We start from the raw sequence: 20,591 nt of genomic DNA on the forward strand, positions 1-20,591 counted from the left end.
CCGTCAGTGTCCTTCTTCATTTTGTACTTTCTTATCGATTCTTATCATCTTGCGCGAACTGTTAAGTAATACATGCGACTTTCGCATCGCAGTTGACTGAACTTTACCTGTCTGTCGTTTGAACGCATCATGACGTTTACCGGTACTAATAACACGTCATCGTGAAAGAACTTTCTCCGTAACTCCGTAATCGCTAGACTGACACGAGTTTCTGCAAATAGACACTCGATACACGCGAGCGCGCATTAATACGAGAAGCGTTCGAGGCAACGAGGTAAGAGATATTTTATCGACAGCGAAACGCGATATATCCTCGCCGTTCAAGCGGTAATTTGCATGTAAAGATTCTCGTTCCCGGATATCGATTACACATCGCTGACCCACTTTTAATTCGGGCTTCAGGTATCGATCTCTTTCGGCACCATAATCGGAGCATCCGCATTTTCGGAGTAGTGCCCTAGAAGTGGCCAAGTACATAACGAGAGGAGAGCGATCGACGTTCGAGGGCTGATTATGGCGAACGTGTTGCTTAAAGTGCCACTCGGCATTCCCGATACCGTGGAATTTTACACCGATTAGGCGGAGCCAAAACACAGGTTGGACCGGAGACAATTGCCGATACCGTGCCCTAATGAGGCGGAACGGCTACAAATCTTCGACTAACGAGACTTCTGATCTTTTAGACGCATCTGAAAAAAATTCCCTGGCTGTCGAGAGAGAGAAAGGTGCTTCCGACAGGTGTCGACAGCTCGTAACACGATTGCTAATCTCTCGAGATGATGGGTTACGCACGCAAAGTTACGTCTGTGATTAGGTGCTACTTTACTACGGATGCCTCATCTATCGAAAGCAAAATGTATCGAAGCATTTATACCTTTCGATGTAAAAGTATCGCAATATATCTTGTTATTATTTTCAAAAGTTTAATTCGATTAATATTTATCGACACGTATGAGAGTTTTATGATAAATATATTTCTTTCGCATATAAATGTTTACCTATTACAAAATCATTTATCATTTCCGTATTATATGCGTATAATGGGAGCTATCTATCTTCTTTTCAAAATTTTTGTCTAAACTTACGTCACGTTTGACAGTGACTAATTGCTAGCGAGAACATTAATAATGCAATTTAAAACAAAACCGCTCATGAGAGAGGAGGGAAATGAGATGGTTGTAAAGACGGTGCCCAACTAAAAAAGAGCGCATTACAGTATTTTTTAATTCACGATGAATAAAGTCATATATTCCCAAAAATTAGAAAATAAACGTCTACTTGAGAAAAAAACTACGTTATTCCGTGCTGAACAACCGTGTAGAAAGTCATTTCGTATCATTTTGAAACCTGCGTTCCGTCAGTTTTTTTACGTTCAGCGCATAATGCCCGAAGATTATCGCTCACATATTATCTCTCGTATGATATAAATTTTATCTTACCTCGAGCGCACGCGTTAATTTCATTAATGTCCCGTTACAACGAAGAGCAAGGAAGTGAATTATCTGGAATCCGGTTAAACCGAGTGCCTCCAGAAAGGCATAGAGAACGAAGTTTGGCGCGACTGGGAGTAGAAAAATTAAGGCAAAATATAAATGGGACGAGGTAATAAGTGCTGTTTAATTGATATTTTGATTCTAGTATACACACATTTTGCATATATCATTCATTTATATCTATACATACCTGGATATAGCTATTCCATTAAATATAGAAGCGTGACGGAGTGAGAACCGATGCATCTTCCGGACACGTGAAGAATGTATAATTTACGAAGCGGACTGTAATTTTTAAAGCATACTATCGCTCACCTGACAAAGTGCGCCTCTGAAAAGAAACTACCGTAACAGCTGTCTATTTTGGAGAAGAACAGGTCTTGTTGAGGCCCCTTTACACGGATATTAGGGTATAATAGGGGAGCTAAGTTGGGCCTACTATTTCTTACGCCTGCTTTCTGTTCTTCGCGGCTCACGAAATTTACATGAGAAGGAATTCTGGGCTAGACTCTCCGTATCTTCCATAATCTCGATTTTAAATAGATTGTCAAACTATCTCATCTATGTGATTTATTAAGCATTCAAACAAACTGACTTTAGCCTCTCTTCTTTCTGATCAGTAATTAGATAAAAATTGAAAACGTAGGACACACATAATAACGTTAACGATACGCCCCGGCTACGATTACGTTTCTAGAAGTCTAATGATGAGGATACATCACGCGGGGACAACGCGATTTGAAGATATAAGGATGCAATTGCGCCCGTCCGGTATCTCGCCTTAATCCACGAAATCGTTTTCGAGAAAGAAGTCTACTAGTTCAGTCCGCCGCATTTTTCTTAGCCTCGTATCTGGCATCTCGATGGCCCGCCACCGTCGTACGATCAAGAAGAAGATGCCCGCGAAGGATAAATCTCTCACAGCCGAGAAAAATATCGCGGATTATATAGAGAAAGAAAGAGTGGGTGTGGAAGCGCGAAAAAATCGCGGCCTGTTTAAAAAATATCCTCCACGGAATGTTTGCGCGACGATGATGATGCGCAATACGGATTGGATGGAGCGTATCCGTCTCCTCTCGCCATCCAGGAAGGACTGCGAATCCCCGGGCGGGTCGGCGCTTAATAACGATTTCTTTGTTGCGATGGAACTGCCATTACCTACGGACGCAACCATTACTACCACCAGGCAGCAACGCCAACATCGTCACTACCACCGACGCAACCGTCGTCGTCGTCATCGCTATCACCACCGCCTATCCTGCAGCCACCATCACCAACGGATAATGAGAAGGTGGCCCGAGGGAGCCACCACGAGGGAGAGAGAGCGGGAAGTTGCGGCGCGGTCGCTCTTCCAACAACGCGCCAGAAACACACCGACGCTGGCTGGGCTGGGGCACCCCTCACGAAATCGTAGGAGATCCTACAGGAGTATACAAGGCGCGAACAACGTATGCTATAAACACAATATATGCGCCGCAGCCGCCGCAACCGCTGAAGAATCGAGAGAGGATTAAGCTTCGCGAGCGCCCGCCGACGCAGTATTTTATCCGGTGTAAACGGGCAGCGACCGCCCGACCACGAAACCGCCTCGCATCCCCGATATATATCTGATTGGCGAGATTTAACGAGGAGACCCGCGCAGTTCGGATAAGATTCATGAATGAGATCTCTGAGCGCACTCCTCGAGATGGAGAGAGATGGGGCTCCTCCGCAACGTGAATAACGAGCAACGCGAGCCGGGCGTGGCCCTTCGTTCCCCCCGTGAACCCCAAAGACGACCCACGAAGAGTCAGGAATTTAAACATGCCGTCTACTCGAATCGCGATTAACGCGAATCGTAAATTAAACGTTGATCTTTTTGGAAGGCAAATATTTGTGCTTCAATCTGTCACGAATTAATTATTTTAGTCGTGTTAATTAAATTAAAACGAAAGCGAAAATGATGCAAATGAAAACAATTAAAAATTATTAAAGAATCGGTAAATATTAGTACTCGTACATGAAACCGAGAAAAGTCAAGATATGCCCTGCTTACACTTGTATCTCAGTTTTGCAAGGATCTCATAAAGCGGTATGGTTTCTTGTCCGGGTCAGAGAAACAGCGCCTGAATATTTATGCTAACATCATGACTTGAGGAGGGTACGAACATAGTATGAGATGCCGTGAAATTTCATATTGCCGATGAGATAGTTCCCTATGAAATTGCTTGAATGGTCCCGTCGAGGCTTGCCTTGTAATTTCAGGACGCGCAGCATAATAAGTTGTGCCGAAGCGTATTATGTTTCGCTTACAATTAGATTAATGAATATCCGGGTTGTTAACCAATCGTTGTTAAAACAGGATAAAAAAAAAGTCATCATGATTTTGACATAAATCATCTGATGCGAACAAAAAAAATTGCTTTACTTTTATATATATTACATATTTTTAATCGAAATATAATATATTCTTGAAATAAACGTATACATTTCGAGCAAATACAAGACATAAAGAATGCAATCAATAATAATTTATTACACGAGTTGCAAAATCCGCGCAGAGCGAGACATGCATCACTGAAAAAATCATGTTCCGTAAGTAAGTATCGTCTATCCATGAATCTGGAGTACATACGAAACAAATTTACCGGCGCCCCCAGATTTATTGACCTTCACGAGCCCATTTCGCTTTATCTTATAAACCTTATTTAGGATTAATGACGCGGGAACGAGCCGCGGCAAAGATCGATAGCGCCCAGAGGTTCGTTACAGCCTCGTATTTCTTCGGCTGACAAACAGTTATTTTTCTCGACGAATCATTCTCGATATCCGCACGCATAAAACACAATTCTTTGTTCAAATTCTCGTTCGCGAGAAAAAAATATTTGCAAAACGTCCACGGCAAATTAACGACCGTCCGATTATTTATTCCAAATAATATTCGAAATGAATACGAATAAGAATACAATGCTCGGGAAATGATCATTATCGATCGGAGAAATCACGGACCCTTTGAACTCTGGAATCTTATCGCGGGAAGCACAAAGTCTGTGCGGAAATTTTAATTCATTCCTCGCTTACGATAGACAGAGCCGTGTCTCCCTGCGGGATGCCAAAGATTTTAGATAGAAGAGATACGGAATATTAAAACCGACGTTTTGTTCGTCTTGTGTGCATGCGCTTCGATATATAACGTCGCTCGTGCGCGGCTTATAAGATGAAAATTCGAGATTGTAGTCCAAGTTATGAGTTATTGCCGATTTATCACGGGATAAAGTTCAAATAAACGTTATATATAATGGAATTAATAATAGCAGTTATAGTGAATCGTTGCTTATACAATTATTAGCGATTTAAATATTTCGAAGGAGAGCGAAATGACGTTGACATTAAGCTGAAGCCGGCATAAATCGATACTTGTAAGCGACACTTTTTCACGGGCTTCAGTATATGATCCCCGTAAAAAAGTATCGTACACTTCCACCAGACATTTATCAGCTTTAATCAGCTTTTAATTCGTCGAATAAACATTCTGGGATGATATTTATACGTAATTTTTTTAAACAGCACATAGCTTCGCTGTTTAACTCGAGAGACGCGTTTTTATGTCGAATATATTTTCTCGTTTTGGAAAAAATGATGAAGCGAAGACTTGAGACATCTTTCCCCTTTTAGGAAAAGTCCACTCGAGTCCTTATTCTTAACGAATACAGAACATCTTAATGAGAAGGCCGCGATCCCTCTCCTCCGATCCGCTCCACTCCAGGCCTTGCGCTTTCATCATTCGAAGAGCGAAGAATCCACTTCGCCGTACCTGCATCGTCATCATCGTCAGTCGCGATAATGAGGACATCGTGTGCCGTTAACAAGACGCTGTCACATCTCGCTGTTCTCTCCACCCTCTCGCGACGCAGGAATGTCATAACGCGGCAGGTTTACGAATGTGCTTAGCTGGCGCCGCATTCTTGTCTGAGACGAGGCGTCAGGAATCATGCGCGTCGTTTTGCGACAGCCGAGCTCCTTCCTCGCAGCGTCGACGGCTCGCAACCATCTTAAGAAAACGTCGCGAAAGAGCAACGACACCGACTATTACTTCAAGCTGCGACTGCAATTTTGTAATCGCAAAATGACATGTCAAATCGTCGCGAAAAATCGGGAAAGCTCGTATAAAAATAATAGACGGACGGGAGAAATTTATAAACAATATTCACATGTCAGAAATTTATAAACAATATTACAATTTTCGCTTCTTATTTCAACGTTATACTTAACACGTAGGAGATTCCATCGCTCAAGTATTCGCAAAGTCAATGTTAAACCGGTTAGAGAATGACGTGGAGATGAACGGCGGTCGGAGTAAGACGATAGTGTGACTTAAATCGCGTCTATTCAGCTTTTCCCGTGCGTTGCATCACATGAGAAAAAAAAAGTACAATCTCTCTCTCACACACTCCACGCACGTTGGATCAATTGAATATTTTCATAAATAATGTATCGTTCTTACGCGTTACAAAGCGAAAATATTTGACAATGGCGCGATCACAAACGAATAGCAGCTGTAATACCAAACAGTCTCATAACTGGCGGCAGACGTATTAACATATTAATACGTATCCACGTGTTATAGCGCATCAGTATGCATGTAAGCCGATGTACGTCGGGGCTTCGTTGTCCGGCTTAAACGTAGGGTGATCGCTGTGGGTAGACGATCGGGATACGCGGGGGAGAGAGGGGGGAGAGGGGGGAAGGGGTGAGGAGGGTATCATAATACTCGTAAGCCTCGGAGACACATTAAGAGGATCATATCGTTCGCGTTCGAGATACTACAAGACGTTTCTTACGGTTCGATCCGAAACGTGTATCCGTTATGAGAGAACGGAATAAAGGGGAGTTATATAGAGTCCCTCTCACGCGTCGAGACGGCAGCCTGTCGCTTTTTTAATGCGATAAAGGTGTTCGCGTCCTCCGGGTATATTATCCCGTTGAACTCTGCCCTGAGCAAAGGCGGACGTAACCCTTTTTCCTCTCCGGTCTCTCGAGACCGCTTTCATCCAAGTCGCGAAGTCGGTTAAAGAACGATGCGCCTTTGCTTGAAGATGCGAGGCAACGATACATACATTTTCTGATATGTTTATCCTACGATGTTATATCTCGTCCTCTTAAACAAATTTTTCACGCAACGTTTGATTTATTTTATTAATTCTTTAAAAGCACGAAAGCAGAGATCACAAGTTGTGTAGACAATAATAATAAATATTTTTCTAATTGTTGTTCTTGTCAATTATAGCGTTTCCACTGTGCCAGAAAAAAATAAGCATAACTTATTATGTTTCACGCATAATTTTAATTAAAGAAGAATAATTGCAAGATTTTTTTTTTATATTTGAGAGAGAGAAAAATTATCGGAGCAAGCACCTTCGTACTCTTTTTAATGATAAAGCGCATCACATTACGATTCTGCCTATCATGCAAAATACATTCCTAGAAGAAGTCTATCGCGTAATACTAAGAGACTTACACACACATTCGTGTGTCGATTCATAGATGTAATTTCCGTGAATTAAATACGTACAATTACAAGAATCACTCATGTCATTCCTTCTCGCTGCACGATTTTGATAACAAGGTGTTTTGAAACTTGCGAAAACGCACGCTTTTTACTCGACAATTCCGCGTGTATCATTGTTGCAGTATAGTAACTTTAATATGTTTATGGACACAACTGCGCGAGGGTGGCGACGAGAACAAGAAGAAACTTCTGACGCCATCCTTTCACGTCGTTGAATTACGATCATTTTATGGGCAAAGATGGAAGAGGAAGAAGCGGAGGGAGAGAAAAGAGAGAAATTGCGGTTATGCTTCCGATAAAATCGCGCGACGCGAAATTATTTAAGGTGAACTGCTCTTCCAAGACTTTGTAGACTTCATGGGAGAGAATGTCGACGTGCTACCTTCCGGCATTTCTTAACCGAGCAAAGTCGTAAAAAGGGCGAAATCTCAGTTTACGGCCGGTTTGACTTTTCTGCATTACGATAAATCCAGAGGAAATGATCAGTTCGTCTCCCATCTCTTTCTTCATCATTTTTAAATACTAAAAAAAATAATCTTTAATCTCAATTTCGTCTAAAATTTAGTATGCAAGTTTCAAGTTCGTTATATATAATTGTGCTTAAAAACGAAATATAAGGCTATAGGGGAAAAAAGCCCATGCTCGTTTGTAAATAATTTGAGTGGAGTGCCTCGACTGTGCAGTCGAATCGTCGAGAGGTCCTTCTTCCTCGAATCCGTTTTTCCTCTTCTCTTTTTCTGTTTATTTCTCTTTCTCTCTTTCTCCATCTCTCAATAGTCTCTTCAAGTTCCGTCTGCGTACCTGAGCAAAAGCGCGGGATACAGCTCGGGAATGTAGGTATATTTTCCTGTGTGCATGCACACGTATACACGCACATGTCTCACGCAGAATAGTAGCGTCGTTTCAGACGTTCGGTACGTTGGCGTACGACCGTGCTTTTTGTACGCAACAAGCTCCGGCTCGATTGTTTCTCTCTAAAACCATCCTCGGCGAAATGCACGTATTCTTTTCGCAAGTTTCACGAGAGTGCCGAGGTTCCCTTCCCCGCTTGTACCCCTTTAGCCCCGACGAATCCAATCCTTCCGCAAATTTTCCGCGCTGTTTGGATAGATACGCACCCCCTGCTTCTCCAAAAATACTCGTCAACGAATAAGCAGACGGCGAGGCAGTAAAGAACGATGGTATATAACGTAGTAATGACGTCGTGCAAGTGTTTGTGTCATGTCGATGAATGAATTTCAAAAAAAAGACAGGATAATTAAGGTTTTTCAGAGAGTCTTTCAATGATACATTCCAGCCAACCGTATAAATGTGTCTCATATGAATATCTCGGTGAAGCGGATCCATATTCTTCGTCCCGAAGAGATTTGATTAAAGAAAGTTTTAGCTTTAAATTCGAAGCGTTTCGGTTTATTTCAAAAGACAAGTCTCTTCGCGTATGAAGTAAGAAGTTAATAACGTCAGCAATTAAAGTTCCATTGTTGATTCCTGGGCCAAGATCGCACTCGTGACGTCATTTTGCATTCATTAGACATTCTGTCATGGAAGTTTTTCCGTCGGATTCTATATCCGGGGAAGATAATCGAACTCATTCAAAACTAGTTTCCGGACGAGTGAAATTGGCATTCTCCCCGAGGCCGAGAGCGTCGAGAGATCCGACGTTAGATTTTGTCAGGACATAGGATATTAGGCAACCGCGCTGTAGACGCAAAGAGAAACGCGCAGGAATTCAGTCTGGGAAGTCTCCCTTCCCTCCCTCGCCATTCCTCCGGCTTGCTCGAGTCCTCTCGTGCAATCTTGCTGGTTGCAGATAAGACTAATTACCATTATATCCACGGAGAATAGCTCGTGCACCATCATCCGAGAATCCTAATCTAACCTTTAATAATATCTCTCTCTCGTCGACAGTCAACAAGCCTCGCGGCATGAGACATTCCAACTTGGTCATAATTAACGAAACACAATAGACGCAGACTTCAGGCAAGTTGAAAGAATTATTTACAAGTACCTTTTCTCATGTACATACATTTAACAAATTAACGTCCAAGTAAACTAACAATAAATAAGTCTGTCACGTGTAATTTCCAAGACGTGAGCTTAACTATTTTATAGAAACTTACTACTAGTATCTAAATGTATTCGCGTAACAACTGTAATTTAACAAAGAGCGAAGTTTGAAAATTGGCTCTATATCAGGCTCGTGGAACTTGTATTTACGTCGCAGCGCACGAGGCGACCGTGTTTATGCATGCGGCAAACTCGACCTTAAAGGTAAAATCATGCGTAGGGCGTGATCCGCCGTTAACGTTGTAAAAGGCGCGAAACTTGCAGCTCGAACGTATCGTCTTTAGCGGAAAACGGGGGATCCTCGCTTACTAATGGCGAGTCGCGCGAAACTTTGGACGGGCGTTATGAAAATTTACGGATTTTAAATGCCCGCGAACGGCCGGGCGACATTACAAGTTTTTAGCCACGGAAACTTCGCCCTTATCTCCCTTTATGGTCGAGTGCCGTCCTGGAGAAAATGGGGTAACGCGAGTATCTCGAAGCGGAAACATCGATCTCTCCGGAGGGTCGTAAAGATGCGGGAAGGATGGCGAGGACAAAGGAGAGAAAAAAAGGGTAGAGAAGAAATAGATACGAAAGAAGGAAATAATCCCAGAAATTGAAGTGGACAGCGTTTCTCTCTGCCTCGCGAGGTAATATTTTCATCCTCCAATGAAGAGAGAGCCTCCGTTACTGGGTCAGTGGTACATCGATATTCTGTGCATCAAGACGAAGAGTAGCTGTTTTGTACTTATTCCAACATTGAATATCCGAGCAATAATATCGTCTCTGAAGAAACATCGATTTTCAAAGAAACGGACAAAAATGTAATACATCTTTATACGTCGATGGTTTGAATAAGTCTTGAAAAAATATTATAATAGTATTATTGCGCATTCCTCCCTCTCTTTAAAGAGAAAGCATTGTCGTTTAAAAGTAACATCAATAATTTTCAATTTCATATATTTCGATATCAGGAAAATGCGTTTTTCCCCTATAATGCTTTTTGCATGCTGAAAGCAGCGTCTCTCTTTATCGTTGCTCGGACTTTTACGACGTGAATGTAGAAATCGGATAAAAACGAATCGAAATAGCACGCGCGGAATCAGCTTTTCGCTCTCGCGAAAATGGCCAGCTTAATTTATTTAGTCGCTCGGACGCCTCTCTACCGGCCAAGCTGCTAGCGGTGACAAGGCGAGGCGGCGTCGGCGAAGTTGCTAACTTTATGCTCCGCTTGTTTAGATTGGACAGGAAAGCGGTCCCTCCGGTTCTCGCCGATGTTGGTAATTTGGCACTGACTTCGGAACCAACCAGTTAGCCAGCCAGCCGGCACCGGTTGACGGTTTAACCGTAATCACCGTGCGCAACGACTTTCCTCAACTTCCAATCTCAAGATTGTCCGTGTCGCCAAAGGCATTCCCGCAGCCGCGGATCGATCTCGCGATCGGGCGCCAGAGGAACGAGTTCCTATAACCGTGCCAGCTGCTACACTTGTCGGCCACTTAACCCCGTTCCCTAAGTCACTGGGTACGGGACGAACGTATTATTATCCGTCGTAACGCATGCAACGCCGGTTACTACGATGTTCTTCAAGATGTTCTCGTGGGCAATTAAGCGCGTCGAAAGGGAAACGAGGTGTTTCCACTTGGTAGCAATCTAACGTAGGATAATTATGAGATAAATGGAATGATAAATGCTTCGAGAAGGGCTCATGCTCGAGTTTACTGACCATCGTTACGCGAACAATCTTCCTGAGCCGTACATTTATTCCCTTATTTGTATTCATGTATACCACGTGTATATATTCGACCGCGTCAATCGTCCCGATAACGTCACTTCCTCTTGTTTACTAATGTCATGCGTGACGCGCGTTTGAAAATACGCGAGTCTTATCAGCAGACATCTAATTGTTACGTCCCGTGGCATAAATCGAGTAAAGACAAATAATTATTCAGGTGAAATTCTCGACAATTATGTCACAGGCGTGCGCAAACTCCATTTCTATGACGCATATGACGTTTCGCATTCCAGTTTCATGGTTTTCGCGTGTAATTCATCGGGTAGTTAGAGCCAACATACACATAACACACGACGCGATAGGATTCGACTTGTAACTGTATTCCTCCGAGTATATATCGTCGGCAAAAGCGATTAGCAAGGCGCGATTCTGTTTGAGATGTAGGCGTGCAAATACGGGTTTATTGATTCGCCACTAAATATTCGTCGCGCCGAGAATTGCCGATATATTATCGTTTATTTTAATTATTTTTTAATATTAAAAACGGAACGAGATTTATCGGGTAGATTATTATGAGGAATGCGGATATAAAAAAATTGCACGCAGAAAAAAAATCGATCTTTTCCTCTTTGAATTCTGACTCTTGCAACAGATTCGAGATTCACCGAAATGTTTGCAAAGTGCATGCAAATATGTCGAACCTACAACTCTCTTTATTGATTCGCCACTGGATATTCGTCGCGCCAAAAATTGCCAATATATTATCGTTTATTTTATTTATTCTCTAATATAAATAATAAAATCGAGATTTATCAGATAGATTATACAGGGTGTTTCTTAATAAGTGCGAAAAATTTTAGGAGATGATTCTTTGTCGAAAATTAATTAAAGGGGGTTTTTCACATGAACATATACTCCTACATCCCTCCCTGTGGAGTTACACTCCTCCAAAAATGGGAGTAAAAATCAGATTTTTATTTTTTTCTCAAATTTGGAACAAGAAGTGAAATTAGGTGGATATTTTCTACTAGTAAAAAGGTTATTTATTAATATTTTTTTCAGCCTCTCGTATTGTTATAAGGGGATGAAACTAGCAACCCTTATTCAATTTTTAATGTTTATATGAAAAACTCCTCTTAATTTTCGATAAAGAATCATCTCCTAAAATTTTTCGCATTTATTAAAAAACACCCTGTATAAAGAATGTAAATATAAGAAACTGCGCACAGAAAAAAATCGATCTTCTTTTCTAGTTTCTGACTCTTTGCAAAATTCGAGATTCACCGGAATGTTTGCAAAATGCATGCAAATACGTCAAGCCTGCACACAATTCTCTCTTTCTCTCTCTCTCTCTCTCTCGCTATTAACGTATCTTCTTTACACAGAAGTTTCGCTGATTCGAGCACGAGACACGAATGAGGGTGACCTCAAGTTCCGAAATTCATTACGGCGCGCCGCATCGAACTCTTAGCACGTATACAGCTGCCATTTAACCAGCCATTCACTCTACCACGTACCGCTTTCTATCCTCTAATAACTTCCCGATAGTCGAAACGTCACGAGTGCCAGCGAACGACTAGACTCTCGTATACGCTTCCAATAACCGCAGGACAGTTGGCAACTGTCGCACATGTCGTTTTCCAGGGCGCTCCCACCCATGAATTTACTTTGCTGGCTCGGAACGAGATATATAGAACAGCTCAATTTTTCAGATTCTCTAATGCATGTCGCGGAATTGCCAATTCGGCTAACATGGCAAAGAGTCACAAGCGATCCGAATAATTTTCTCCGTCTCAAGTTTATACATCATGAGAATGACATCGTTTCAATCAAATTACGGTTGAAAGTAATTTTACTAGAAAAAAATACCAAATACCATTTTATTCTTAAGTTTTACAATGAAAGTTTAAAATCAAAATTTATATATGTAAAAATTTAGAGAAACCTCTCTCTATTTCTTTTATTAAATTGTATCACAGTCTTTTTAATACCATTTTAAAGAAATAAAATTGCTAATAGTTAAAGTTTTATATCAATTAACTATTTCTAAAAGCTTTTTAGATTGCTGAAAATAGAAATTAACGTAAAATTTCACAAATTTAAAATAACGAAATATAAATATAGAAAGAATATTAAAATTTAAAATGAATCTATATTTTTACACAAAAAATTATCGAGATTAAATTATATAGAAATTTTTATAAGCTTATTGAATTTGAAATTAAATTCAAAATTCATGTAACGAATATAAATAGAGGAATCATAGGATAAATAATTGATTATAATTTCTCTATAGTGTAATAAATCTATAGTATAATAAATAGTTCATCATAAAAATTTTATTAATTTTGATTTTTACAACAAACTTTTTTTAGCAGCAAGAAGTTTTAAAACTATACTTAATTTTGAACAATAAATAACATATTATTATCATCACATTATATATTCCTATGACAGAAAATTACACTAAAATAATTTTTTTCATCTTAAATGTAAAGTTTTTGAAAAATTATTACATAATAAAATATTTGAGAGCTAAGATTGTTTCCAACATAAAAAAATTACAAGAAATTATAAAATTACTCTACTTTTCTCATCTTCTTTATTATTCTTTCGTTTTATAATACATAACAATTAAGAGATATAGCTTAAAATAATGAGATTAAAGTTTAAAATGACTTGTAAGAAAATAAACTAAAATTTTAATTATAAATAATTATTTTTGATACATAATTGATTTCTTTTAAAAAATTACTTTCAAAATCAATGGCAGATGTAAAAATCATGACATATGTAATATCTGTTATATACAATATTATGTAATAAATCTTTCTATACAAATAGTATGAAAAAAATATGTCTCATATATATGTGTATATGTATGTATGTATATATATATATATATATATATATATATATATATATATATATATATATATATATATATATACATATATATATATATATATATATATATATATATATATATATATATATGCATGTATGTACATATGTATGTATGTGTACCGAATTGTTTTAAAAAATTATTTTCGAAATCAATAACAGATTATATGTAATATCTGAGAGATGTTAAATATAATATTATGTAATAAATTTTTTAATAGATATTAATAGTATGAAAAATAGTCGAAAATATATCTTTGTCGATGTTTGAAATACATAATAAATAAACAATATATTTGTAAAACTGTAGATGTATTATAATTATAATTTCATGTTATATTACTTAATGTTACGTCAAGAAGCAAATTATTACTCATCAAAGCGTCAAATTTTTCCATTTTCTTACTTTTAAATATATTTTCGAGTTCAGTAGGGCCATCATATTCAGCAATGTTATCAAAATCCGTTGACTGAGAGCAGTTTAACTCAGAATCTCCAAGATATAGTGATATATAGTCATTTTCATTGCCAAATTGATAAGAATTGCGTATTAGTTATTGGTAACTGCTTTTAAGAATGTCTATAACACTTTGTCTAGAACGCAAAAAACTGTTTGTTAACCTGTTTGATCTTAATATTCATAATCTTTGTGATATAGATATATTAAATATCTTGAATTTGATGATTTTACTTATTATATATAATTTTATTCATTATGTACACAAAAATATATATGAATAAGTGAATGAAAAGAGATAAAATAATTATATTCGATTTATCGCCGTTTCTTTCTTACCCCGTTTATTCCAAAGGTACATTGACTTCATGAGTGATCAAATGTTTCATTAAAGAGAAAAAATTCTCTGGAAAAACTTGTTGGCAACGTCGGCACGTTATTGTACAATCCTGATTTAGTATAACAACATTACTAATTATTAACCAGTTTTGATGTTCTGTCGCTGTATTTTCATCAATTTTATGTTTAATTCTTAAATGGTCTTTCATACCCCTTGTAATGGTGTAATATATATTATATATTTTATGACAAATATCACATTGTGCTTTCGAATTATCGTCTTGCATTACAGAAAATGAGCATTCGCTTTCTCCTATTTTGGAAATTTTTTAAGTGCCGTTTGAGTGCCACGAGCTTTTGTAGAAATTCGATCGAAAAATGCCAAGCGGCGCGATAGCGCTTGTCTTCTAATTCTGAGTCGAAAAAAGCTAAACGGCCAGTCATGTTTAAAATATTAAAAAAATGTTCACTTGCATAGTGTTATATTGCTTCAATTTCGTCTTAATTTGTCTATGACCAAACGGTAACAGTAAATAGTAAAGATACGCATCCACACAAACCGAACGTACAATTATTGTGAATATACAAATTGATGCGCTGGCACTTTTAAGCACTGGATAGAAAAAGCGCGATCGCGCCGCTTGACACTGAAACGGATAATAATGTTATAAATACCTTTATGTTCCTCTTTTATGTGATATTTTATATTAACATGGTCTCTCCGAAGAGAATAATATTTATTACAAAAATTGCACATTGCACCTGGAACGATTTTTGTAAAATACGGCCATACATAGGAACCCATAATATTCGTTTTGTATCAGAGACTGTATATGACTAAACTAAAACAAAGAATAATTTGAACAAAAAACATAGAAGTTAATAAAGGAAGCAGAGAAAAGTCGTGAAAAAATGTCTTTGTATAGATGTAAATATTGATACGCAATTTAATCTGCCTAACTATTTTACGATTAGTTGCTTATTCACTGCTGGTAATCTCATTGTTTGTAGGAAGAAATTACAGAAAGAGAAATTAAATAATCATAAATATTACAATAAGTATGAATATTAAAAATTACTAATCGTTGTAAGATAGATCTGTCTGTGAATCTGTATCTGTGAATTAGCAACAATTACTTCTATCGAAATGGGTAGCATAAATTACCACATCGATAAGAAAGAAAAGTGCGAGATACATAAATCGAGGAGTATAATATATTTTTCTGTGTACTAGAATAACCCTATTTTAAAGAGATATATTATCTTATTTACTTAATAAATTTTTTACTCTTATCAAATTGCATCAAATACATATTACTTTTATTACAGTCAATGCACAAATCATTGAATTGGAAACAAACGCGACTTATGTTATAATATTATATAATATTTTAAAAAAATATTTTGTTACTATATTTACTAAATTAATCATCAGAGCTTTTGTAAGCAAGCAAGCTTTATGTATGTCCACTTAATTAATAGCTAGAATAATTGTTCTAACAAATAAGTTATTGTTTTAAAATTTTCTGCATTGAAAATTTTATCATTGTTTTTTTACATTTTTTTCATTTTTGTGCTAAAATAATTATAATTTACGATAATTCATTTATTTAAAAATAAATACCTTAGGAACTTAGAAAAGATTCATTTTTTGAAGACCCACTTATCTCTCTATATCCATTAAAATAAGTTTATTTCTCGATTTTTAAAAGAATGATTAGATACATTACTTTAAAATTTCTTTCCAAACATCTTCTCAAGAGGCATATTAAACACGTTTCAATTGCTTATTTTTTAAGATTTTCTCGATTTTTCAGCGTACAATATCTAACAATAGGAAGCAACTATGGAAAGTTTATTGCGTGAGATGCAGCGTGGGATGCAAACATTTTTCGAGATTGAATTACATAGAAATTTTTATAAGGTTATTGAGTTTGAAATTAATTTCAAAATTGATGTAACATAATGAATATAAATAATAGAGGAATCATAGGATAAAGGATAAATACTTTTCTATAGTATAATAAACCTATAGTATAATGAATTGTTAATCATAAAAATTTTATTAATCTTGATTTTTATAAAACTTTTTTTAGAAGCAAAAAGTTTTAAAACTGTACTTAATTTTGAACAATAAATAACATTTTATTCTTATCGCATTATATATTGCTATGACATAGAAAATTACACTAAAATAATTTTTTTCATCTTTAATCTAAATTTTTTGAAAAATTATTACATAATAGAATAATTGAGAGCTAAGATTATTTCCAGCGTAAAAAAATTACAAGAAATTACTCTTTTCTTCTCATCTTCTTCATTATTCTTTCGTTTTACCATATACAACAATTAAGAGATTTAGCTTAAAATAATGAGATCATAGTTTAAAATAATTTCTAAGAAAAAAAACTAAAATTTTAATAACAAATAATTATTTTTGATACATAATTGATTTCTTTTAAATAATTACTTTCAAAATCAATGACAGATGTAAAAATCATGACATATGTTATATCTGTTATATACAATATTATGTAATAAATTTTTCTATACAAATAGTAGGAAAAAATATGTTTCATATATATGTGTATATGTGTGTGTGTGTGTGTGTGTGTGTGTGTGTGTGTGTGTGTGTGTGTGTGTGTGTATATATATATATATATATATATATATATATATATATATATATGCATGTATGTACATATGTATGTATGTGTACCGAATTGTTTTAAAAAATTATTTTCGAAATCAATAACAGATCATATGTAATATCTGAGAGATGTTAAATATAATATTATGTAATAAATTTTTTAATAGATATTAATAGTATGAAAAATAGCCGAAAATATATCTTTGTCGATGTTTGATAAATACATAACAAATAAACAATATATTTGCGAAACAGTAAATGTATTGTGATTATAATTTCATGTTATATTACTTAATGTTACATCAAGAAGCAAATTATTACTCATCAAAGCGTCAAATTTTTCCATTTTCTTACTTTTAAATATATTTTCGAGTTCAGTAGGGCCATCATATTCAGCAATGTTATCAAAATCCGTTGACTGAGAGCAGTTTAACTCAGAATCTCCAAGATATAGTGATATATAGTCATTTTCATTGCCAAATTGATAGAATTGCGTATTAGTTATTTGTAACTGCTTTTAAGAATGTCTATAACACTTTGCCTAGAACGCAAAAAACTGTTTGTTAACCTGTTTGACCTTAATATTCATAATCTTTGTGATATATTAAATATCTTGATATATTAAATATCTTGAATTTGATGATATTACTTATTATATATAATTTTATTCATTATGTACACAAAAATATATATGAATAAGTGAATGAAAAGAGATAAAATAATTATATTCGATTTATCGCCGTTTCTTTCTTACCCCGTTTATTCCAAAGGTACATCGACTTCATGAGTGATCAAATGTTTCATTAAACAGACATAATTCTTTGGAAAAACTTCATGGCAATGTTCGCACGTTATTGTACCATCCTGATTTAATGTAACATCATCATAACTATCTCTTATCCATTTTTTAAGTTCTTTCGCTGTATTTTGATTAATTCTATGTTCAATTCTTAAATGTATTTTCATACTGGGTGTCGTGGCGTAAAATATATTATATATTTTATGACAACTATCACATTTTACTTTATCGTCTTGTGTTACAGTATAGGAGCATTCGCTTTCTCCTATTTTGGAAATATTTTGTTTAAATGCCATTTGAGTGTCTTTAGTAGAAACGAACTTTAGTAGAAACTCGATCGAAAAATGCCAAGAGGCGCGATAGTGCTTGTCTTCTAATTCTGAGTCGAAAAAAGCTAAGCGGTCAGCCTTGTTTATAAGATTAAAAAATGTACACTTGCAGAGTTGCTTCAATTTTGTCTTAATTTGCTTATGACCAAACGGTAACAGTAAAGACACGCATCGACAAAGACCGAACATGCAATTACTGTGAATTTACAAATTGATGCGCTGGCACTTTTAAGCACTGAACAGAAGGAGCGCGATCGCGCTGCTTGACACTGAAACAGTCAATAATGATATAAATACCTATATGTTTCCTTCTTCTGTGACTTCTTATATTGGAATAGCTTTTGTGAAGAGGATAATATTTATTACAAAAATTGCACGTTGCACCTGGAACGATTTTTGTAAAATACGGCCATACATAGCAAGCCATAATATTCGTTTTGTATCAGAGACTGTATATGACTAAATTCAAACGAAGAATAATTTCAACGACAAACATAGAAGTTAATAAAGGAAACAGAGAAAGGTCGGGAAAAAATGTCTTTGTATAAATGTAAATATTGATACACAATTTAAATGTGCCTAACTAACTTTACGATTAGTTGTTTATTCACTGCTGGTAATCTCATTGTTTGTAGGAAAAAATTACAGAAAGTGAAATTAAATAATCATAAATATTGAAATAAATGTGAATATTAAAAATTATAGATCTGTCTGTGAATCTGTATCGATGAATTAGCAACAATTACTTCTATCAAAATAGGTATAAATTACTACTTTGATAAGAAAGGATAAGTGCGAGATACATTAATCGAGGAGTATAATATATTTTACTGTGTACTAGAATAACCCTATGTTATTATATACCCTATGTTATATATGTATATAAAGAGATATATTATCTTATTTATTTAATAAATTTCTTACTTATCAAATTGCATCAAATACATATTACTTTTTTTATTACAGTCAATACACAAATCATTGAATTGGAAACAAACGCGGCTTATGTTATAATATTATATAATATTTTAAAAAAATATTTTGTAACTATATTTAATAAATTAATTATCAGAGCTTTTGTAAGCAAGCAAGCTTTATGTATGTCCACTTAATTAATAGCTAGAATAATTGTTCTAACAAATAAGTTATTGTTTTAAAATTTTTTGGATTGAAAATTTTATCGTTGTTTATTTACATCTTTTTCATTTTTGTACGAAAATAATTATAATTTACGATAATTAATTTATTTAATAATAAATACCTTAGGAAATTAAAAAAGATTCATTTTTTGAAGATTCACTTATCTCTCTATATCCATTAAAATAAGTTTATTCCTCGATTTTTAAAAGAATGATTAGATACATTACTTTAAAATTTCTTTCCAAACATCTTTTCGAGAGGCATATTAAATACGTTTGAATTGCTTCTATTTTAGGACTGTCTCGATTTTTCAACGTACAATATCCAACAATGGGAAGCAACTGTGGAGAGCTTATTGCGTGAGATGCAGGGTGGGATGCAAAAATTTATCGAGATTGAATTATATAGAAATTTTTATAAGCTTATTGTATTTGAAATTAATTTCAAATTTGATGTAATGAATATAAATAGAGGAATAATAGGATAAACAATTGATTATAATTTTTTTATAGTGTAATATATATATAGAATAACAAATAGTTGATCATAAAAATTTTATTAATTTTGATTTTTACAACAAACTTTTTTTAGAAGAAAGAAATTTTAAAACTATACTTAATTTTGAACAATAAATAAAATTTTGTTCTTATCACGTTATATATTGCTATGACATAGAAAATTACATTAAAATAATTTCTTTCATTTTTAATCTAAATTGTTTTCAAAAATTATTACATAATAGAATATTTGAGAGCTATGATTGTTTCCGGCATAAAAAAATTACAAGAAATTATAAAATTACTCTTTTCTTCTCATCTTCTTCATTATTTCTTCGTATTAAAATACATAACAATTAAGAGATTTAGCTTAAAATAATGAGATTAAAGTTTAAAATAATTTGTAAGAAAGTAAACTAAAATTTTAATTATAAATAATAATTTTTGATACATAATTGATTTCTTTTAAAAAATTACTTTCAAAATCAATGACAGATGTAAAAATCATGACATATGTAATATCTGTTATATACAATATTATGTAATAAATTTTTCTATACAAATAGTATGAAAAAAATATGTCTCATATATATGTGTATATGTATGCATATGCATATATATATATATATATATGTATGTATGTATGTATGT

The 20,591-nt window shown here is 35.2% G+C and overlaps 1 protein-coding gene and 1 long non-coding RNA gene across 10 annotated transcripts in view; one reads left to right on the forward strand and one right to left on the reverse strand.

Annotated features, from left to right (window-relative positions):
• The window catches only part of Ten-m (teneurin transmembrane protein Ten-m), a 683,381-nt gene that overhangs the window by 184,036 nt on the left and 478,754 nt on the right, over positions 1-20,591 (forward strand). The window lies entirely within an intron of this gene.
• On the reverse strand, positions 16,858-18,772 carry LOC145970924 (uncharacterized). The gene is made up of 3 exons (XR_014438677.1): positions 18,601-18,772; positions 17,930-18,239; positions 16,858-17,716 (listed from the first exon to the last, which is right to left on the reverse strand). It is a non-coding gene; the product is annotated as an uncharacterized LOC145970924 (long non-coding RNA).

The sequence above is a fragment of the Camponotus vicinus genome, unplaced genomic scaffold, assembly GCF_025532165.1.
Source record: "Camponotus vicinus isolate PSW18456_S1 unplaced genomic scaffold, iyCamVici1.0 SCAF_4, whole genome shotgun sequence".
Taxonomy (NCBI): Eukaryota; Metazoa; Arthropoda; class Insecta; order Hymenoptera; family Formicidae; genus Camponotus; species Camponotus vicinus.